Source organism: Megalobrama amblycephala, linkage group LG5 (genome assembly GCF_018812025.1).
Source record: "Megalobrama amblycephala isolate DHTTF-2021 linkage group LG5, ASM1881202v1, whole genome shotgun sequence".
Taxonomy (NCBI): domain Eukaryota; kingdom Metazoa; phylum Chordata; class Actinopteri; order Cypriniformes; family Xenocyprididae; genus Megalobrama; species Megalobrama amblycephala.
In genome coordinates this window covers 17,021,330-17,045,027 of record NC_063048.1, presented here as the reverse complement: position 1 = coordinate 17,045,027, position 23,698 = coordinate 17,021,330, and the positions used below count along the sequence as shown (strand labels likewise).

The following is a 23,698-nucleotide window of genomic DNA, read 5'->3' as shown; positions in this document are numbered from 1 at the left end:
TGTCTCCAGAGCCCGCTCCAGTGTCTCCAGAGCCCGCTCCAGTGTCTCCAGAGCCCGCTCCAGTCTCTCCAGAGCCCTCTCCAGTCCCCACAGAGCCAGCTCCAGTGCCTGTGGGGATTTTAATTGTATTTGAGGGGATGAACGAGCCCTCTCCAGTCTCTCCAGAGCCCTCTCCAGTCTCTCCAGAGCCCTCTCCAGTCTCTCCAGAGCCCGCTCCAATCTCTCCAGAGCCCGCTCCATTCTCTCCAGAGCCCTCTCCAGTGTCTCCAGAGCCCGCTCCATTCTCTCCAGAGCCCGCTCCATTCTCTCCAGAGCCCGCTCCAGTCTCTCCAGAGCCCTCTCCAGTCCCCACAGAGCCAGCTCCAGTGCCTGTGGGGATTTTAATTGTATTTGAGGGGATGAACGAGCCCTCTCCAGTCTCTCCAGAGCCCGCTCCAGTCTCTCCAGAGCCCGCTCCAGTCCCCACAGAGCCAGCTCCAGTGCCTGTGGGGATTTTAATTGGATTTGAGGGGATGAACGAGCCCTCAGCTCCAGCCGCCGCCTACGAGCCCTCTGCTCCAGCCGCCGCCTACGAGCCCTCTGCTCCAGCCGCCGCCTACGAGCCCTCTGCTCCAGCCGCCGCCGCCGAGCCCTCAGCTCCAGCCGCCGCCGCCGAGCCCTCAGCTCCAGCCGCCGCCGCCGAGCCAGCAGCTCCAGCCGCCGCCGCCGAGCCAGCAGCTCCAGCCGCCGCCGCCGAGCCAGCAGCTCCAGCCGCCGCCGCCGAGCCAGCAGCTCCAGCCGCCGCCGCCGAGCCAGCCGCTCCAGCCGCCGCCGCCGAGCCAGCCGCTCCAGCCGCCGCCTACGAGCCAGCCGCTCCAGCCGCCGCCTACGAGCCAGCCGCTCCAGCCGCCGCCGAGCTTACTGCCCTATGAACTGTGTTTCTGAACCCGCCAGCTCTAAGACTGTTTTCCCTCCCTGCCTCCCTCTCCCACCTCCATCCATTTATGTTTACACTGAACCTCCACCTCAAGCCCCCTCGCCCAGATCTCCACCTCGGACCTCTGGGCGATTACCTACTCCCCGGCTCCAACCTCCCTCTGCTCCACCGTTACCCATCAGTCCACCAGCGTCACCAGTATCCATCCTGCCTCCACTCACACCTTGTGCACTCGTCAGCCTGCCCTTCCCTCTGGACTACACTCCTCCGTCTCCGCTCCGTCACTCCGTCCCTCAGTTTCAGTTGGCTTCCTCACTCCCCCCGGTGTTCTTTTTGTTGGCTGTCCTACTGCTTCCACTGCGGCCTTCTGGAGTCCCGGCTGCGCTTCGGTCGGCAGAGCCTTTGGTTCCGCCATCTCCCGCCGGTCCTTCTGCGCCGACTGGGCTCAACGTCTCGAAGGCTTCGGATCCTGACCCGCCATGGCTGCCCGCTGCACCTGACCCGCCATGGCTGCCTTCGGCCCCTGACCTGCCATGGCTGCCTTCAGCCCCTGACCCGCCATGGCTTTTGAACCTGCCCTGGAGACCTCCACTCCAGTCTGCTCCTCCCCCTGCACCAGCTTGAGGTCTCCAGGGCGCCCGCCCCCCCTCCCGGTTGTTTCATCTACGGCGCGAGGACGCGCCTACCGGGAGGGGGGGGTAATGTCACAGATCCCTTGTTCCCCTGGACTCTATTTCCCATAATCCTCCTGTTTCTACACCTGCACTCACTTCCCTCGTCAGCTCCTCATCAGCACTCATCACCTGCACCTGGACTTAATCATCTGCACTCCCTTTATAATGCACTCACTCCCTGCACTCCTTGTCCGTTCTCTGTTTATGTTAAGTGTATGTTTGGTTACTCCTTGCCCGTGTTGATTAAAGTATTGTCTATAACTGTGGAAATCCGTATCTGCCTCATCTCTACACCACCATACCGTAACACATCCTTCATTAGGGCAGATTTATATTTATTAATTTGGACTTCATCAATATCTTGACTTAATTTCAAAATTTCTCTTCACCCGTTGTCTTAAAGGTGCCCTAGAACTTTTTTTAAAAGATGTAATATAAGTCTAAGGTGTCCCCTGAATGTGTCTGTGAAGTTTCAGCTCAAAATACCCCATAGATTTTTTTTTATTCATTTTTTTAACTGCCTATTTTGGGGCATAATTAGGAATGAGCCCGTGCTCAACTCCCCATAAGCTCGCGCTTGCCTTAAACAACATAAAAAAAGTTCAAACAGCTAATATAACCCTCAAAATGGATCATTACAAAGTGTTCGTCATGCAGCATGTCTAATCGCGTAAGTACAGTCTTTATTTTGATGTTTACATTGATTCTGAATGAGTTTGAGGCTATGCTCCGTGGCTAACGGCTAATGCTACACTGTTGGAGAGATTTATAAAGAATGAAGTTGTGTTTATGCATTATACAGACTGCAAGTGTTTAATAATGAAAATAGCGACGGCTCTTGTCTCCGTGAATACAGTAAGAAACGATGGTAACTTTAACCACATTTAACAGTACATTAGCAACATGCTAACAAAACATTTAGAAAGACAATTTACAAATATCACTAAAAATATCATGTTATCATGAATCATGTCAGTTATTATTGCTCCATCTGCCATTTTTGGCTATTGTTCTTGCTTGCTTACCTAGTCTGTTGATTCAGCTGTGCACATCCAGACGTTCTGCCCTTGTCTAATGCCTTTCATCCAGACGTTAATACTGGCTGCCCTTGTGTAATGACTCAATCATGGGCTGGCATATGCAAATATTGGGGGCGTACACCCCGACTGTTACGTAACAGTCAGTGTTATGTTGAGATTCGCCTGTTCTTCAGAGGTCGTTTAAACAAATGAGATTTATATAAGAAGGAGGAAACAATGGAGTGTGAGACTCAATGTATGTCTTTTCCATGTACTGAACTCTTGTTATTCAACTATGCCGAGGTAAATTCAATTTTTGAATCTAGGGCACCTTTAACTGAACACACATGAGTTAAATGACACACTAATGTGATACTGAAAGCTGATTGGCTTGAATGGTAACCTCTGACAATTACTGATTATGCAAGTTTAGTTTGATTCATTTGAATATCTGCTCTGATTGGTCAGTTAATCATATAAGCAGTTTTTAAGCTGTCAACCTTTAGCTTTCTAAGATTTGTGCAACGATTAAAACCAAAGTCCCTGTAAGGCAAGTTATTTCACTCAGCGGCCATTTTTGAAATACCTCTCAGACAGCTATTTCAGACATGCAAGTGCAGCTCCTATATCTTTGAATGGGGAAACATCAAATTCTCCAAAGCTGTTCACCAAGCATATGATTAAATTTCTTATTTGAAATCACCAATGAAATTTCACAACAACTGTCTCATAAATTTTGTTTCTAAATGCTCAAATCATGACCAAAAAAAAAAAAAAATGCATTTTTCAGGCTGAATCAGCCAATGCGAATGTCAGAACACTGACTGTTTCTATATCAACCGGAGCTTCTGTAGTGATGCGGTGACTTTACCAATTGCCGCCTGACTCTTTTCTCAGCTGTCTCCTCTGATGGAGCACTAGTGGAATTGAATAAACTTTTCGTTAAGCTGCTGTCCTTTTAAAATATGTATTTTATATTAGTGCTGCTATGAATCTGTAGAGTGACTCATTCAGAACACTCAGACGCTCACTTGTCGCCACCTTATGTTGTAATGATCACAGAATTAATCAGCAAACAAATCTGAATGAATGTTTTTGGTGAACAGAATCAAACTATTCAAAGTTACTATACAAAGTTATCTATAGGGAATAGATCATTTTTAATAGATCAGAGTATATATTTATCTTTCTTGAGACTGGATGAACTCAAAAGCATGTTAATATATGCATATATGCAGCATTGCAAGAAAACATACAAATCTATTAAAGTGGAAATAGGTCAGTCTATATGGAGCACATATGGTATTAAGATTCCCACTCCCTGTGCCATCCTCAATAGCTCTTTTTTCATTCCAGTTCTTTCTATAGAAGCTGTTATAAAAGAATCATTTGTGAGGAAACCTCAAACTGCCATGTCTCACACTTTCACTATCACACTGGAAATGTAACGCCTCAAAAGTAATCATCAAGACTCCTCAAGTGCCAATTGCATTCAGAAAGAGCCTCATCTTAAGGGGGTAAAGAAATTTCTAAGCAAATCTTAACTTAAAATGAGCTTACAACAGTAAATAAAGATGTACTGACAGATATTCATGATGAAATTGATGGCTCAGAAATGAATCTAAAAGCACCCCAGGAGCCTACAGCAAAGTTTGTCATTGTGATTTCATAATGTGTGAGGATGCTAAGGTCAAGCCCATGCTGTGCTACGCAGACTGATTTCTATGTGGCAGAGGCTGAAATCTACCATCGGGTACGAGCAGTGGGATCAGAACTATTTTTGCTTCATGACTCGCCAGATATTTAATGTTTCATGGCCATAAAACAGCATAGAGTGCAGCGCATGAAAAATGAATTATGCTTTTATTTTGTTCTTTTGTGAGTGTAGTAAATGGTGTCTGAAAATAATTGCTGGGGTGTAGATGGATCCATCACCATCTAACACAAAATAATGAAATATTTTTCAGAAACTGAGGCAAAAATAATTACACACTCCCTAGAGAGTGTGCCATGGTGTGTGCTGTTCTTTCTGTCGAACGCCTTAGCTTAGTAAAACCAAATTTTTAAAAAGTTGATGAACCAATGAAATTTTATAGTCATCTGTGACCTATATCAGATGATTTGTTGTCCATCCCTGTACTCCCTGGAGAGAACAACAGTACTTGATGGTTATTTAAAGCACTCTTGTTGAACTTGACATTTACGACTAGTAACGGTTCAATTTGAAGGTCACAGATGACCTTGTCCAAACACATCATTGACATGGGCTGTGTACAGAATCTCTTGCTGTTTCTGGATTATACTGCACACAATATGCACATTTTCTGTATGCACAGAATACATGGATCACGTTATGCATCTCTTTCTTGACTTATAATGCACTCAGAAATATGACTGTACTGACAAAACTGGGTGAATAATGCAGCATGACCATTTTTATTTGATGTCACTTTATATATAAACCCTGTGATATGTACAATCACATTGGTGTAATCAGTCTAGGCTGGTTAATAGAGCTTACGATCATGATTAAAACATCAGTGCATCACGTGATCGACTGCTAAATTCAAATGTGCTTTTCGCACGGTGGCTGTCGCTGAGCCAGAGACGGACGCGCTCAGTGCCTTTCATATTTCACAAATATGCAGTGTTTTCAACCACATAATGTTTATTTTGGGGTTCAGACATTTAAATACACATAAGTACTAACAAAACAATACATTTAGAGTTTGTAAAATACACTCTGATGTCTATGGAAGCAGCAATAACAGTCCCGACTCGTTTTAAGCATCTTTAAAGTTTGATCTATTCTTTGCTCTATTCTATTCTACAGATCCGATTCTCGGAGCCGCTGCGCAAACTAACATGGCGGCGCCCATCGCGCATTTGCGATCTAATGCGATCATTATAAAGGTGTTTAAACAACAAAGCACATCCACTTCCACATATTTGACAATCAGAATATTGGAATATTTCATGCTATAGTTAACAAATTTGAGAATATTTGAATAAAAAAGGAAAAATTAAATAAAAGCAGATCATCAGTCATACAGCGCTATTGTGGCTGCGGCATGTCACATGACAAGCAATGACGCCTCACCAGGGAAACAATAAAGCGATGTGTTCTAAATAACAGTCGCCTTGAAAAACTCACGCTGGGGGGGGTCAGTCAGAATATTTTAAACTACATGTGCTAAAACATGCTGCTGCTGTACAATATAGCATACATTAATTACCTGTAGCAGATCTATACAGGTGGAGCTGGGGAAGGTGGAGGGTTTCTGAAAGTGCACTGCAACTGCTACAGCAAATGCTGACCAATTATTTGAAGGTTGAGCACACAAGCTCATTAGCTTATGACACAGCAGGAACCAATCAGCTGTGCCCTATAGAGAATAATGTGATTGCAAGCAGGTGACTTAAGGACCTATCAGTCTGTGCCATCTAGAGATTCATGACAGAATTTGTATATCTTTTTGAAAATTCTATCCATTGAAGAATTCGGAAAAATTGTATCATGGTTTCCACAAAAATATTAAGCAGCACAGCTGTGTTCAACAGATAATAAGAAGAAATGTTTCTTAAAGGGGGTCATGAGTCGGAACTGCAGGTCGTGAGTAAAACTGCTTCAAATGTCTGTTTTGCTGGTAATAGGTGCCTAAGCGCATATAATTTAAACAATACGAACGTAGTGAATTCATAAATTCATTATTCATCATTCACTATATGCTATATATTTATTATAGTGATTCAAAAGTTATCCATGGATAATGCGATGGTGTATTGCGTGTGTTTAAATATATTTGTTTAGCTGACCATTGATAGCTTGCAGACAATCTCTATACAAAAGCTCTGCTTTGGAAAGACTCGGTACAGCATATGTATCTTTTATAAATATGATAAAACTAAAGACTTTTCGGTGATATGAAGGATGCTATACTACTCTATAGGTACTTAAGATTAACATGAGATTGGCAGAAACTGTGTGAAACCTCCCTTTAAGCACCAAAATCAGCACATTAGAATGATTTCTGAAGGAAGCTTTGCCATCGCAGAAATAAATGATCTTTTAAAATATATTAAAATAGAAAACAACTTATTTTTAAAGTGCAATAATATTTCACAATAGTTTTTACTAGGGATACACGGGCCATTGTTTCGGGCCCAATACCAAGCTCATGTACTTGTACTCGTACTCGTAAAAATACCCCCGATACCAAAGACCGATACCTCACGTGACGTAACTGACAGAATTTTCCATACACAGAGACACCGGCGGCAGCAGCAGAAACAATGTCAGCCTCAGGGGTGTGGAAATACTTCAAAATTAATGATGACAACCCACACATTGCGAACTGCATGCAAATCGCGCTGAATGACACAGACCAGAAGCGCTCTCTCTCTCGCACACACTCCCTCTCTCATTCTTGCGCGCGATCCCAGTTCTCTCGGACAGCGTGCGATCAGTTCTCCTTGTGCCTGAATGGTCAAATGCACAAATAGTTGTCAAAATGTACATTGTGTGGAGTATCTCACGTAAAAACAGTCCTTTGGCTTTAGTGGATGTAAACAGGTGGGTGAAAAAAGGATATGTGTCAGTATATTAAAGGTTAAAAAAGACTTGATGTTTGTTTTTGTTTTTTATTATGACTTTGGTAATTATGCCCTTTGAAGGTTATTGGACACTGTGAAATTTGTGCTTTAAGTTTGTGACAAGCACATAAAAATTAGAACTTTTTTCATTGGAGTAATAATAAGAAGCTGTCCTACATTCATTAGCATATATATATATATATATATATATATATATATATATATATATATATATATATATATATATAAATGTATAGGCATCGGTATCGGCGAGTACCAGAAAAAAAATATCGGTACTCATACTCTGTCTTTAAAGAATGGTATTGGTGCATCCCTAGTTTTTACTGTATTTTTGAGCAAATAAATAACGCCTTGATGAGTGTAATAGAGCGTACCGACCCCAAAGCATTTATTTTATTTGGATTCATATTGCTTTAAATCTTTACAAGCATCACAAAAGACATATTCCTTTAAATACACAACTTACAGTTATGCAAAAACAAGGTTGAAAGTGCAAATATAAGCATACGTGCACCTAAAATATTAATTCTTAAAGCAACATCCAACAGAAGTGAGCTTGTATGGTCTTTGAGAAGGAACATTTTTCTCAAAGGGTGCAATGGAAACTGCATCTTCTCCAGGTGATAAACAAGAAATTAGAGGTCCTGTTACACTGTATACAGTGTCAGTCGCATCAATGTGCTTTCTCTCCATCTCTCACTCCATTACTATCTCTCCTGAGCCATCCTAATTCAGTATTCCATTAATAATGGATGATGTGTCTGATAGCGAACAAGAGCAATGGCTTTCTCATTGGCGAGCATTTTCTTCCAGCCTTGTCTCTACAATGCCATGGATGCACAGGCCATCTTGTAAATCATTGTTCTTCAAGGACGTGGCTTATCCGCCAAACCAGCTAATCCACACCCCGAGAGAAAAACTACATCGCCACCCAAACTTGGCAACTGCGTACTTTGCTTTTCCTGTAATCCAGACAGGAAAACAGACGTGGACTGTTGTTTCAGAATCAATTTTGGCCAATTTTTACTCAACTACAGTGCATTTTATAGCAGTTAAAATGTTAAACATAGTGATACTTTCCCATTTGAGACTTTGCAAACCTTCATGGGCATGAATCTTAATCTTTTTCGATTTCTGAGTGAAAACCAAGAATGAAGGTTTAATGAAAACATTTGTATTAACCAAACCACACAAATATACCAATTTAAGGGCCTGCACATTGCATGCAAAAGGTCACTTCATTTAGCCCTTTGGCAAGTGTTGTGTTGTGTTGTGTTGTGCAAACCACCTCTGACGTGAAGGGCAAGTACAAGGTTGATATATACTGCAACCTTGACATTGAGAAATAGGTTTGTTGAACTTTGGCCACATAGAAATCAGCAACACCACTCTATTATATACCATGTGTCTTATTATTATTATTTTGGAGGAAATTGCATTTTTATATTCATTAATGAAAGCATACCATTATGTTGCACAAATTACAAAAACTATACATCCATTTCATTGAGAGAGAAAAAAAACCTTTAGTGTCTCTGCATATGGCTGTTGTCATGCTGTTGTCTCTAAACAACATTTGCCTTCTCCATTTGTATTCACTGTGATGGTGATGAATCTTGATGATTATTATAAATAAAGACCTGAACTAGCACTGAACAAAAACATGGTTCAAAAGGCTTGGTTTTGAAATATATTGATGCAGGCATCAAATCCATCTCGACTGAAAAGGACACATAATTTCATTTCTGCATCAAACAACAGTCAGTTCAACGTTTTAGCAGATTTTTCACAGACACCTTTGATAAGAGCTGATGCAAAAACGACCCTCGAAATGTGATGCTTAATGTTAACGGCAGACCAAAACCACATTAATGACTCATCTGCTATTATGAATATAAAATAAGCAGAATAATTAACACTGAGTACTCAGAGTGATCTGACATTTTCACAGAACATTTACAACATGTGATAAACAGCATCCAACTGAGTCTGACTTTGAGATATTAATGCATCTATAAAATAGAAAAAAAAATCATACCCAAAAATAAAGCAACAGAATCTGATATACTGTATATATATATATATATATATATATATATATATATATATATATATATATACAGAGAGAGAGAGAGTACAGTGTATAAGTATTGAGAATACTAATGAAATTAATGTAAGATTCATGTATTTTTTGGAGCTCGTTGTGATGACAGATTAACCTCAAATGAGCACATTTTTAAGTAAATCTTAAATCTTGTTGCAAGCATTATAAGGTAAGTGCTGACAAAGAAAAGACCAGGTGCTTCTTTTTAACACATCCCAGTACAAATCCCAAAGGCACATTGCTCGGCAGGATGTGTCACCCTGCACAGTTAAGAATAGCTTGCAATGATGAAATATACAATAAAAAAAGACGGCTTGATGAAGGGCAAATTGTTCATTGAGCATTCAACACGATGTGAGGTAATGAGAGTCCACAAAAAGAAATGGATGTTAGAGATCAGTGAGTTAAACAGAGCCTGTCACTCAACATCTCAGTGTATCCTCCAAAGAAGATCGAACTGCCGTCCCCTCCAGAGACCTGCTGCCTGATGTGTATTAAACCCGTCAGGCTGCGTCACATCGGCCATGCCAGATGACAGAGGGCCACAGATTAAACCCACCACTCAAAGAGGATTTATGGTCTATTGGCTCTCTTTACTCCAAGTGTACTGTGTCATCCTGACTCCCGCCCCTTCTGTTGAATTCACTTAGAACACCTTATGAGATTCATTGAAAGAAACCTCTCATTCATATACATGGACTGTCAATTAAACACATTAAAGGTGCCCTCGAATGAAAAATTGAATTTATCTTGGCATAGTTGAATAACAAGAGTTCAGTACATAGAAATGACATACATTGAGTTTCAAACCCCATTGCTTCCTCTTTCTTATGTAAATCTCATTTGTTTAAAAGACCTCCAGAAAACACGCGGATCTCAACATAACACCGACTGTTACGTAACAGTCGGGATCATTAATATGTACGATCCCAATATTTGCATATATGCCAGCCCATGTTTGAGCATTAGACAAGGAAAGGCTGTATTAACGTCTGGATCTGTGCACAGACAAGGTAAGCAAGCAAGAACAATAGCGAAAAATGGCAGATGGAGCAATAATAACTGACATGATCCATGATAGCATGATATTTTTAGTGATATTTGTAAATTGTCTTTCTAAATGTTTCGTTAGCATGTTGCTAATGTACTGTTAAATGAGGTTAAAGTTACCATCGTTTCTTACTGTATTCACAGAGACAAGAGCCGTCGCTATTTTCATTTTTAAACACTTGCAGTCTGTATAATTCATAAACACAACTTCATTCTTTATAAATCTCTCCAACAGTGTAGCATTAGCCGTTAGCCACAGAGCATAGCCACAAACTCATAGAGAATCAAATGTAAACATCAAAATAAATACTTTACTCACATAACTCGAAGCATGCATGCAGCATGCATGACGAACATCTTGTAAAGATCCATTTGAGGGTTATATTAGCTGTGTGAACTTTGTAAATGCGCTGTAATATAGTCGAGAGCTCGTGTGGCAGGGAGCACGCGATTTAAAGGGGCGGCGCGCTGAAAAAATCAGTGTATAGTTAATGATGCCCCAAAATAGGCAGTTAAAAAAATTAATTTAAAAAAATCTATGGGGTATTTTGAGCTGAAACTTCACAGACAAATTCAGGAGACACCTTAGACTTATATTACATCTTGTGAAAAAGCATTCTTGGGCACCTTTAACTCTTTTCCCGCCATTTACAGAATTTTCGAGAAGCGTCTCGCTGCAGCCTGCGGTGGACATCCAACCCCAAACCCCACATCCAGGTGTGACTTCAGAAGCTAGGCCAATGACACCCTGCAACCCTGCATGTCAATCACAGTACTGATTGCCTACACCAAACACTGATCCCTAAACCTACCCATCACTGTAACCAATGAAATTACCCGCAGGGCAGGATTTCTGGTGAGGTGGTTTAGTGGGGAGTCACGAGGTGACGTATTGGGCATGAGCGTGGCTTCTGACGTCACACTTGCATGTGGGCCGGGTTGGATGTCCACCGCAGTTTGCAGCAAGAAGCTTCTTGTAAATTCCGTCAATGTTGGGGAAAGAATTAATGTGTTTAATTGACAGTCCAAGTGCATGTATATGAATGAGAGATTTCTTTCAATGAAAGCGAGCCCTACTTGGAATTTTCAGGCTTTCCATGTTTTCGCTCTTATATGGTAGGGGGCGCTATTATGCATCTATTGAAAAAGTAGAGAATCTCAGGATCAAAACACAGGCAAAAAAGAAGCAGAAGCAAATGATAAAAGCATTGCTTATGCATGCTGTAACATGATTTTTTCAGCGTTTTGCTTTTTTTTTTTTTTTTTAAATCAAACTTACCCACATTCAAGTATTATAGTTGTGTCATAGTTGTATTCCTCACTTGTGAGTCGCTTTGGATAAAAGCGTCTGCAAAATGAATAAATGTAAATGTAAATGAATAAATGTGTTGGTGCTAACACTAGCGTGGTTCTCAATCAATTGTGATTCTTTTTTATAACTATTTATTGTAACTATTATTCATTTTTAAATAAAATGAATTTAATAAATTAAATAAAAATAAAAATCATGACAATTTACAATATTGTGCCTTCTGATCTGTACATTCAAGTACTATCTTTCATGTTTTTTGTGTAGGTTTGATTTTAATGTTACTGAATATATATAACAGTGTGTGTATTTATGTGTGTGTGTGTGTGTTTGTGTATATATATATATATATATATATATATATATATATATATACATACATACATGTGTGTGAAGACTTAAGATGCAAAAACCTCTAAGTCCGTCTGACATTTTTTCCTTTAAATGAGTATTCTTATGATTTTAATTTTACTCTTATCAGTGGCATTTTTTAAAATATGGCATTTAAATAACTGACTAATAACATTTTCATTGCCATTAAAGGGAAATTACTGAACTTGCCTGATAAAAATGCTCATTTAAAAGAAAAATGTCAGGCAGACTTAGAGGTTTTTGCATCTGAAGTCTTCACATATATATATTTATGGTTAGACCAGATAAAAAATTTGTATAAAGAATAAAGATTGTGTATAATACATAATAATTTAGTGTATTTCTACATAAATATTTTATATAATACAGCCGTTAATGTATATATGCTCTGTAAAAACATTTGAGATCATCTCGCTTGGCATTACAGGAACTGGCTGTGACCCAAGGCGAAACTTTTAAAGATTTTGCTCCACACATCCAGCACCGTGTTATCTGGCACAGACACGGGACTAATTATAGTCGTATGTGATGTTTACTCTTGCAGAAGTGCCTTTATGCATGATTTAGTCTCATGCCACACCAAATGTTCCCTTAATATGCAGCATAATCAGATCAAATTCCACGCAAAACCGCATCACAGGATATTCCAGCTGTGACCTCCCATCCTGAAGCTGATACTTCCCTGTATGTCAGTAAAAGCAAAGGTTTTTCCACTCTTCTCCCATTACCTGATCTCACATTCCCTAGACAGCCATTAGATTGCAAATCCCATTCAGTTTGAAGATTGATAACCATGACAACCAGGAAAGAGAGGGGGGGAACGAGAGGAGAAACAATGGAAATCAAAACCAAACTTTTACAAACAAGGTTTCAAATAAGACATATCTAAATGTTGAATTCGCAAACCAACTCAAAATAACAATAAGGCACAGTGAAGGGCAAAAAATATATAGGGAGAGAAAGAGAAAATTGTGGGACATCCAAACAGCACAGACAAGTATAGGGTAATTTGCAAGTTACCAAGCAACCTGAAGAACCATCCAACCCTAGAAAACAGATTTCTCTCCATTCCAATCTATCCATCTTGTTTCACATCGAGATAAGAGATATAAAGGTCCTAAAGGGGGGTTTCCACAGAGATGCCATTGAAGAACCATTTTTGGTTTCCCAAAGAAGCTTTCAGTGAACAGTTCTTAAAAGAACCATTTTGTGTGTGTGTGTAAAGAACATTTTATCTATTTTTCTGCTATAAAGAACCTTTTGTGCAATTGAACGTTTCCATGGATGTTAAAGGTTCTTCATGGAACCATAAATGCCAATCAAGAACCTTTATTTTATACAGTATAGAAACTAACAGTGTGAATGTTCTTTAAAGGGGACCTATAATGCCCCTTTTACAAGATGTAATATAAGTCTCTGGTGTCCCCAGAATGTGTCTGTGAAGTTTCAGCTCAAAATACCCCACAGATCATTTACTATAGCTTGTCGAATTTCCCCGTATTTGGGTGTGAGAAAAAACACGCCGCTTTTCCCAAGTCCCTTTAAATGCAAATGAGCTGCTGCTCCCAGCCCCCTTTCCAGAAGAGGGCGGAGCTTTAACAGCTCGTGCTTCAGTTGCTCAACAACAACAAAGCTGGGGAATCTCACACAGCCAAAATGACGATTGTCAGTAACGGTGTTCAGCCTTACATTGTTCAAACCGGAGTCGGACACTGATGGAGAGACTCAGGAAGAAGTTACAATGCATCTGGACCCGGGAAGAAGCTCGGTGTAGTCCCTACCAGCCATTTGTTGTAGTCCTTAAACAGAGAATTCTTTAAAAGAAAATATCTCCCTCTGCATTGAACTTTGAGTATTGTAACTTTGCAGATGTTGTATATGCTCTAACAGCAACATTACACACTAACTAAAGTTAAAAAAGTGAAATCATAATCAAAAACTCCATTAAAACATCTGCCTTTGTATCCCATGGAAAAAATATGTCATGCTCATTTGGAATGACAGGAGGGTTAGTAAATGATGCCATAATTTTCTTTTTTTTTTGGGTGAACTATCCCTTTAAAAATAGATTGCCTCAATTGCACCATGGAAAATGGTCAGAAGAAGCAAAAATCAACACCATTGAACCCCCTGAGAGCTCTGTTCTCTCTAATAATCAACTATTAAATCCTGCTCATTACAAAAACACAGCTCATCAAACCTAATCAGCCGTTCCGACACCTTCCAGAAGACAACAGTTCTCCAAGGTGTGATAAAAAACCTGAGAAGTAGGGTAGTTAGCATGAGTCAGCCGTCTGCGAAGTGTGTGATTAAATATTTGAATGTAGCTGTCACGAAGTCGATAGTTTCCATTCCTCAGACCGCTGTTTTGGCGTTTACGCCGATCGGCTATAACCAGTCCCCAAACGTACACGTCTAAAATTACGAAAATGTCAGGAGAATTGAATCCTGTAACTCCAGAGGAGGTATGTTAGCAGGAAGTGAATTGGCAGTGTTAATTTCCTAATGTCAACAGAATTTCAGTTAAGGCTGATATAATACCTCCATTTGGAAAACACAGAGAAACACATTAATCACGCTCGGCGTTGAGAGGCGTAGTCGACTCTGAAAGTAGGGCACGATCATGATCTCAGCCCTGTGATGGAGAGGATGTCACGTATAGCTGCTCCTCTTTGTTTCAGTAAAATGCATTAAAACCGTTATTCCAACAATACGTTTTCCCATATGATATTCCCCACGCTCTTATAAAAAAGATTTGCAATAAAAGAAAGCTTGGATATTATAACATTTCCCATTATTTTGATGTTTTCCATCATTAACATCACAATGGCCTCCAGTTTCTAATTTCGCTGAATTTAAAATTATACTTTAAATTCTTTAAAGACAAATAGCTTGTAGCATTAAAAGGGTGGTGAAGTCTTCGGAAGTGCATTGTGGGTCTTCAGATGCAGCTGTTTCTATGTCAAGGACAGTGGAAATGTCAGTGCTATACACTGTCACATCTGTCTCTGCCTTCACAGTGCACTACAGACATACATTATTCACTGAGAACTATGAGGTCAAGATTATTAATGTAACACTGTTTTTGTGTGGAGACACTGGGCTGAACATGAACATGGCTCTTATAGTGCACTAGGAATAAACAGCACCAGATTATGTAGTGGTATGTAATATTATACATGATTTTATATCTAAATATTAATCACACAATTAGTTTAGACTCTAAATTCTGTTTATACATTCAAAGCTATTTTAACATGGCTTTCTCTCTGGAACACACACATACTTTTTTTCCATGCAATTAAAATGAATGACAGCTGGGGATTTCAAGCTTGAATGAATAAGTTTGATTTTTCATTGAATAATGGCTTAATTTTCTCAAACAAAAGCTTTTATTGCTTCAAAAGTCTGTATTTTTTGTAATTTTGGAGTTTGACAGTCCCAGTATTCCTTCACTTTCAGTATATTGTAAATAGTAAAAATAGTGGCCAAGATATTCTTAAAAAAATTATATTTAATATAATAATATTATATTACAATCAACTATGTAATACATAATATAATACATTATATATATATATATATATATATATATATATATATATATATATATATATATATATATATATATATATATATATATATATATAGTCAAACCAAAAATTATTCAGACATTTTTGATATTTTTTATATATTTTTTACTAGTGGTTGCAGGACACTATAGTTCATTTATGAAAGTGAGGATAGCAAAATAAAGTAAACTGTGACATATTATACCCACAAATTCTTCATACAGTGGACTACCAGTAAAATTGATTAAAAAAAATTAAACCAAAAATTATTCAGAAACATTTGACCTGACCATGTTTTGCTTAAGTGTTATCTGACATAATTAAGATAATTTTTTTTCTGACACAGTTTACCTCTGAGATCTTGTCATATTTTATTACCATTTTTTTAAACTATAGTGAATAAACTGAATTAATGAATGAAATGTTCAAGGTGTCTGAATACTTATATATCATATTTTATGACTTTATCTTTTAAAGATGATGAGGTGACCGTCATTTTGTTGACAGGGATGTTTTTCACATTTCATTAATATGTTTCAACCAAGGACACTGATAATACCTCGAGAGAGCTATCCGTTAGTCTATTCATTCAAAGACAGTCTCAAACCCTTCACAAGTGACTATCCTGAGCTGTGACATCAAAGGCAGCAGATAGGGGAAAAAATATAAGCCCCATTTCATGCTTTTAAGAGCCCTTCAAGAATATCAGCACGGGAAAAAACATCTCCTATAATATAAGTAACTCTTTACAAAGTATATCGTCGCTGCCCGATGAAACTCACGTATGTCCAAAACGGTTACTTTTCAGGAAGTGAAAAAAACACCGTATTTCAAAAGCAGTTGAATGTAGCGTTGTCATACTTGGTACGGCATCTTTACATGTAACCATATTCTTGCCAGTGTAGTGATATAATCCACAATTGACCAAAATTTAGTTTAAATGGACATACGTGCATATTTTACAGTAACGGTGGTCGATACGCGTTCTTCCGATCATTAATTAGAATGGCCAAGTCGCGTTTCATATTGACAGATGAATACGCTCAGTTTATTAAATAGCCTACGTCGTAGTTTATTAAATACGCTTAGTTTATTTAATATTAATTATAAATTTATTAAATGTCTCTTGCAAACTATGAAGGGACAATGAATCAATACACTGACATGGTAATGCTAGACAGATACTTTGTTTGCACAGTCCTACCGTAATTTTGTCACTCCTAGACGTACGTCTGGCGTCAGGGGGGAAACGTTTACTTGAGAACAGTTGTCAAAAACAAACGTTTGCTGATACTTTACTTCACAGTGTTATTCGGCTATCCAGTGCTGAGCTTCGATGAAACTTCACGAGACCGGCGAGATGCTTCCACAGGGCGGGAGATACGCTGCGTGGATTGACAGCTTTGACACCAAATGGATATACGTGAAAATCAGATGACATGATTTCACAACTTTTCATTGGCCATTTAGATATGTGAAGCATACTGTATACGGAAATGAACCTGGACATTCAATCCGTCGAAAAATCTCAAAATCGGCAAAATGGACATACGTGGTTTTCATCGGACAGCGACGATATGTTGCATGCAAAATTAAATCTATTAAAATACACAGCTACATATACAAAACAAACACCAGAGAAAGCAAACGGAATGTAATTCTAAAGCTCTACGGTGACCCCTGTGACCAAAATGTCCATGTCAAACATATTTAACCTGACCCGGTCCCACCCTCCAATACCATCCCACGATTTCCCATGCTCAGATGCATGGCTTCATTCTGCTCAGTTCGCAAGGGACCATCTGGTCACATATGACCCTTAAAACCCCGGGCAATGCCTCTAACACACCACAGGCTTATCTCCATTAAAACCCTGATCCCAGGATCAAGGAGAGTCCCTGAAGCAGTGGCTGGCCCTCCACTGAGAAACTTTCTTCATCAGAGAGCTCCAAACCAGCATGCTCCTACGTGTTGCTTTGGAGATATTGTGTCTGTAAACAAAATCTGACATTGGATTTGCATTTTTCTCGTTATGTTTGCAGACAGAATCCGTGGGAGGGGAATTGGTCCTAAATCAGTGGAAAAATGGAGAGTTTAACCTAGGGACATATTTGTGCTATGAGTCTATTTTCTCTCTCCTTGCCAAAGGCAAGTATGGGGACGGCAACCAAAGGTGATGCAGAAAGGTGGAATTCATTTCTGACACAGGCAGAGTTATTTGTGTTCGGTAATTCCTGTTTTTTATTACACATTATGTTATCTGCTTTCTTGACTATGTATCAAATAGCTTTAATAAAAGGAGGGAACACTTTTAGTGTGCCAGAGGAGGTATTCTCAGGAGAAGAACAATTAATTTTCTTAAAGGCTTTGTGCATGGAAGTCATGAATAAAGCTCAAATTGCAACAAAGGATCTGTATAACCATTCAAACGCACACCGTTTTGATAAACTGTATACCAATGCATTATATTTCCTCTAAGATATGAACTTCTCACCTTTTAAGCTTTTAAGAGGAGCGACAACACATACTTAACAATATCCAGAGTGTGACTGGGGCTCAATATATAAAACTCTACAGCAATATCAATGCAAAATCTGTTAGAGTCCGTGAGACCGTGTACAATCCATGGCAGGAATTTTAAAGCTGAAGAAAGGGTGAATAAAACATGCAGCAGCAAAAAAACTAGGCCAAAAAACACTGTACCATAAGAAGCCACAGACCATATGCCATTATAAACAACATATGTAGATCACTATTAAAACTATGAAATAGTAAAATTGTAATGTAGAACAACTCTATTTACTTTCTCAGTGCACATTCCTAGTCTTGGTATGCACAAAGCATCAGTACATGTTATTTGAAATAAAATAAAATGCTTGTCTTTGTAATCTTTAATCAAAAACTAATATCCTGTTCTGCCTCTGCAACTATATTCCTTTTCACCTATTATCATGAATCTGTCTTACTTTTGAAACCTCTCCCCTCCAACTGCTCAGCTCCAAATAGTATATTTTTCACAAGCCAAATTCAACAATTCCCAAGGGACGAAATAAAGTCTCAATCTACATTTCTTCTCATATAAATGAGAAGTCATATTTCATTCAAAAATACTGAAATAAAACGGGTTGCGGATGACATTAAAAGCATAAAAATGTGCAAAGTAATTGTGAAAGGCACTAAAAGAAATTGAGAAAATTTGACAAACAATGACCTCCTAAGACTTGTTCTCGACTTTAAAGTGATAGTTTAACCAAAAATTTAAATTTTGTCATTACTTACTCACCCTCAGCTTGTTCCAAACCTGTATGAGCTTCTTTCTTCCACTGAACACAATAGAAGATATTTTAAAGAAAGTTGGTAACCAGACAGTTATCGGCACCAATTGACTTCCATAGTAAGAAAAAAAATACTCTGGAAGTCAATAGGGGCTTTCGCACCGAATATTTCTAGGAACTCAGTTATAGGAACTAATTTGGGCCATGTTCCTGGTTGCATTCACACCAGGAATAGGAACTCTGAACTCTGACAGCAGCGTCTTTAGACACGGCATTTACAAACGCTAAAAACCGGTGAACGGAAGACGCTGTGTTTGTTGTGTGTCGTGGGTTTCGTGATAATGTAAACACACAATTTACACAACTAAAAGAGCAAAAAGTGGGGTTAAGAGATGAAATCTCCTATACCAACTTTAAGTATTACATATCATCGAGTCAGAGAAAAGAACACAACCCTGCAGACAACAGGTAAATACCGTTATAGCTGTTTCCCATGTTCGTGAAGTAAATATGTTTACACGGCTTTTTAAAAATGCCGGTTGCCGGTGTTTGACATGCGTTTGACCAATCAACGTACACTCTAGTGTTGCACGATATACCGGTACTAGAAAGGTATCGCGATACCCTGCTTTTAAAAACGGTCCGGTTCTTCATTTTATTAGTACCGGTACTTTGAGTGCCTGCTGTATTTCCTAATGTGCGACAGCAGGGGGCAGTGTGCGTGCAGCGCGCTGCTTCTAAGGCAAATTGAGCGCGTTTATTCCTCTCAACGAGAGGTATGGTTGCAAATACAGGTGCTCTTGCAGACCATCCACAAATTGTTGAGAAAGCAGATGCACAAAGCGAAATATGGCATTATTTTGCTTACATTGCCGACAGTCAGGGCAAGCCCACGGACACCACAAAGCCCGTCTGCAAAAGATGTTACAAAATAACGCAAGCGAAGGGAGTCAAAAGCATCTTGCCATCAAACATCCCGATTTGTACAAAGAATTTAAAGAGCGACAGGTTAGTGAATGTGATTACCAGCATTATGTTTTTATGCTCTCAAACATTAAATGAGTGTTTTTTATTTATTTTACTCGTGCAAGCAGACCTGAGGTGTATTATTGAGTCTAACTTTAATAAGTGATATCTGGTTGCAAAAATAAAATTAATTTAAAAATACATAAATATGTGAAGGGTATATACGGTTATTTTAAACCAATTTATGCTTTAATAACATTGCTCTAAGTATTTACAGTAATCTAATTTTTACAATAATCTTACTGTCAAAAACACCTACATGTATAAAAAAACAGCAAAAAAGCATAGCCTAACAGCAAATAATTTACAATTTTGAGCATGAAAATAATAAACATTAAAAATGATATTAAATCTAACACTAACTTCACAGCAATGAAGCTCAAATCCAGAAGTATCAAGAAAGAAGTTCTGTCATATGTGTTATTTATTTACTTTTCCTGCTGTTTTAGTTTTTTGCCGTAGTATCGTTTAAGTATCGGTATCGTGATATTTAAGTTAGGTACCGTATCGAAGTCAAAATTTTGGTATCGTGACAACACTAGTACACTCACGTCACTGATAGTTCCTATAGTGCTGGTTTAGACCCTACTCTGAAGCAGGAGCTGATATAGTTCCCCCAAAAGGAGTTCCTAGAACTAAAATCGTTCCTAGTTCCTGTGGTTCGAACACAGCAAACTCTGGATACTTCAGCCAATAGTTCTAGGAACTATGAAAAGATTCCTCCAGTGCAAAAGCCCCTAATAAACTGTTTGGTTACCAGCATTCTTTAAAATATCTTCTTTTGTGTTCAACGGAAGAAAGAAATTCATACAGGTTTGGAACAACTTGAGGGTGAGTAAGTAATGACAAAATTGTAATTTGTGGGTGAACTATCCCTTTAAGGCCAGCCTGCAATGACAACACAACGTGACATGCAGAAGGAGCAAAAACATTAAAAGCAGGTTGAACATATGTTTAAAGGATGCAACCCATGTTTTGCCCCGTGACGAGCATAAGAGGCACAGCAGATATGATACGGTTACAAAGAACAAACCGTGAAATGTCCTATGTTATCAAAGACCACATCCTTTTTTTGAAAAGAAGAAAAAAAGATGAAAGTCTGCCCTTAGAAAATGTTGCTATTCTGGGTAAATGCCAAAGATTGCACACAGACAAGTGACGCGACCCAAAAGCACGCTACAAAACCTGCTGAAAGATGCTACCAAAAAAAATAAAAATTAAAGTATGGAATGATTATTCGAAAACTTCACGATTATATAATTGTCATATTTGTGTCAGAGCGTTGGCTGTGTAGTGCAGCAGCGTTCGTGAGGTTCAAAGCAATCATCTTTACCAGAGGGGATTACAGCTTTAAAACCAAAGTGAGTGTCCCATTCAGGAAGGGATAAAGCCCAGTGTACTAATCTGATGGAGCGGAGGTAGCTTGTATGAAGCCATCCATTAAAGCCACCAGCCACAGTCATTTATGTGGACTGCTAACTATCTCTCTGACCCTACAGAGGAGTCTGAACATGTTAGCATTGCACGCCTAGAGCAGAACATGAGCCTGTCATGTGCACAGCCCGTATGCACAGCATGGATGGCATTAGTCATCATGAAAGTCATCAAGGGAAGAGAACATTACAGCGAACAGACAATTTGTATGCTGACTGTTTGACATACGGCGCCTTCCACGCGGCCAATAAAGTCATATGCAGCCTAAGGAACGTGTTATATCATAATCTCTGACTGATGTGATGTGTCTGTACAAGTCACAATGTAACATCGGTGCTCAACCACACAATATAAAGTGATTTAGAGAAATTTCATCTTGAAACATTAGGTAAACAGCAGTTAATTTTCCCTTTCAAGGTTGTATATAACGCTCCAAATCATTTCTAGAGAAATACATCACATCTTTTGAAACACCTTGTGTTAGGAAAGCAGTGCTAGACTTCATGCTGTGTTGTCCCTTGGAAGAGAATGCATACAGGTAGAGTGTGCCATCAAAATTTCACTTGCACCTGCTTCAGTTATTTTCTAAAACTGGATCATACTGTCACTAAACTAAAAATAAAGCAACAATCTGACACATTTCTTCAAACATCCACACATGAACCCTAAAACAAAGTGTCTTTCTGTTCAGTGTCACCAGCCTCTCTGAGGGAACAATTCGGTGCCAACATCCTGTTGGAAGATATAAAGCTGTAAACAGACCTGATGACGAAGAAAACACACCCTGGCCTAGATAAACAGTTATGCAATCTGTACTGGCTACTTCCCCCCAAAACAGAAGAACAGTGCCAACATTACAAGTCCCAAGGCTCTGCTTGAACAATTGATGTCTGTTGGCTCACTGCACACGGAGAGGTGTGATAAACTTTTGGCAGCGTTGATTGATATAGAGAACAGCTAAACCTGTAAATCCCCCCCAAAAAGATGTATTTGGTTACATGTTTGTATTTTATTGCATGATTTGTGACTTCAATCATGTTTATCATCTATCAGCAAACTTATAAAATCATATATTATACCAATAATTGTAGTATTGCTTTATGAGGTTACAGCCTCGAAAACAACAGCATGGAGGGTAAGCTTATTTAAAAATGTATATATATAAAAAAAATAATAATCTTGATTGACAGCGACGATGTTACAGGCATTATGGTATGGCATTTTTCTGACTGTATGTCATTAAATAGTGTAATGCTAATATATATGAGCCACTAAAATCAGTTTTTACTGTAAAATGCAACTTAATGACTTAAAGGTTAATCAAAACTGGCCTCTCCATCAGTTGTGGACAATTATAACAGAGCACAGTGTTAACAACACAAATAATAAGCACCTTCATTAAAATCACAGAATAATGCTATAAATAATATATACATAAAATAAATGCAATACAAAACAATACAATTCACATAAACTGAAAAACAAATAAAGTATAAAAAAGAGATTAAATTAACATTTTAAATAAAATTCATATAATGTGATGCTTCACACAGGAAATTACCTTTTGCCATAAATTAAATGGTGATTTGTACGTTTTTCTCATTTATTTATTTGTTTGTTTGTTAAACTATATTTAACCAATTAAGAGGTTTTTACTATAGCATGACTTCAAGGCACACTCTAGCATTATTTGGAAAAATCTTTTCTTTTTTTCCCCCTACAGTTGCAAATACAGTTCAGAATAGCCGTACTTGTTGTTTGAGTAAACATTCATTTCATAACGCAAACGGACATTCTCATGATTTCAATCTGCTCAAAAACTAGGACACATCTATGATTAATTCGAAAGAAGACAGTTTCTTTGTACTATGGAGGCTTGACTTCCACAAAATAATTAATTCGGTGTTAAAATAACTAGTTTAGTGCTTGTTCAGCCTATTTTACTGTTTTGGCGCGCGTCTCTTAACGCGCGCTCTCCATGGTTCTGAAATTCTGAAAAACAGGCATGAGCACGACCCGACGCTTTCAACCGCTCAATCCCAGCTCTGATATATATATCCCCGAAACTTCTTCGAACATAAAAACGCAAATTACACTATAACAAAAATTAACAAAGTAAACCTGTGGGAGTTAAGCGTCTACAGCAAAAGCTCGTGCAAAAAAGAAAAAAAAAGGAAAACACCTACCTCGCACTCGATGAACCACGTTGGGGATGTTACTATCGCCTTGCCTCCTTCAGCACTGATTTGGGTCACCTAATGCGTGTGCACACAGCTCTGGAGTGAGTGAGTGAGTGAGTGAAAAAACCTCATCCCTCATCAAAGATGGCGTGC

The 23,698-nt window shown here is 38.8% G+C and overlaps 1 protein-coding gene across 2 annotated transcripts in view; it reads right to left on the bottom strand.

Moving 5' to 3' along the window:
- The window catches only part of snap25b (synaptosome associated protein 25b), a 59,358-nt gene extending 35,660 nt beyond the window's left edge, over window positions 1–23,698 (bottom strand). For both annotated transcript variants that reach the window (XM_048190894.1, XM_048190893.1), the window contains exon 1: window positions 23,552–23,698. The gene's annotated coding sequence lies outside the window, so the exon portion shown is untranslated. The remainder of the gene's footprint in view (window positions 1–23,551) is intronic.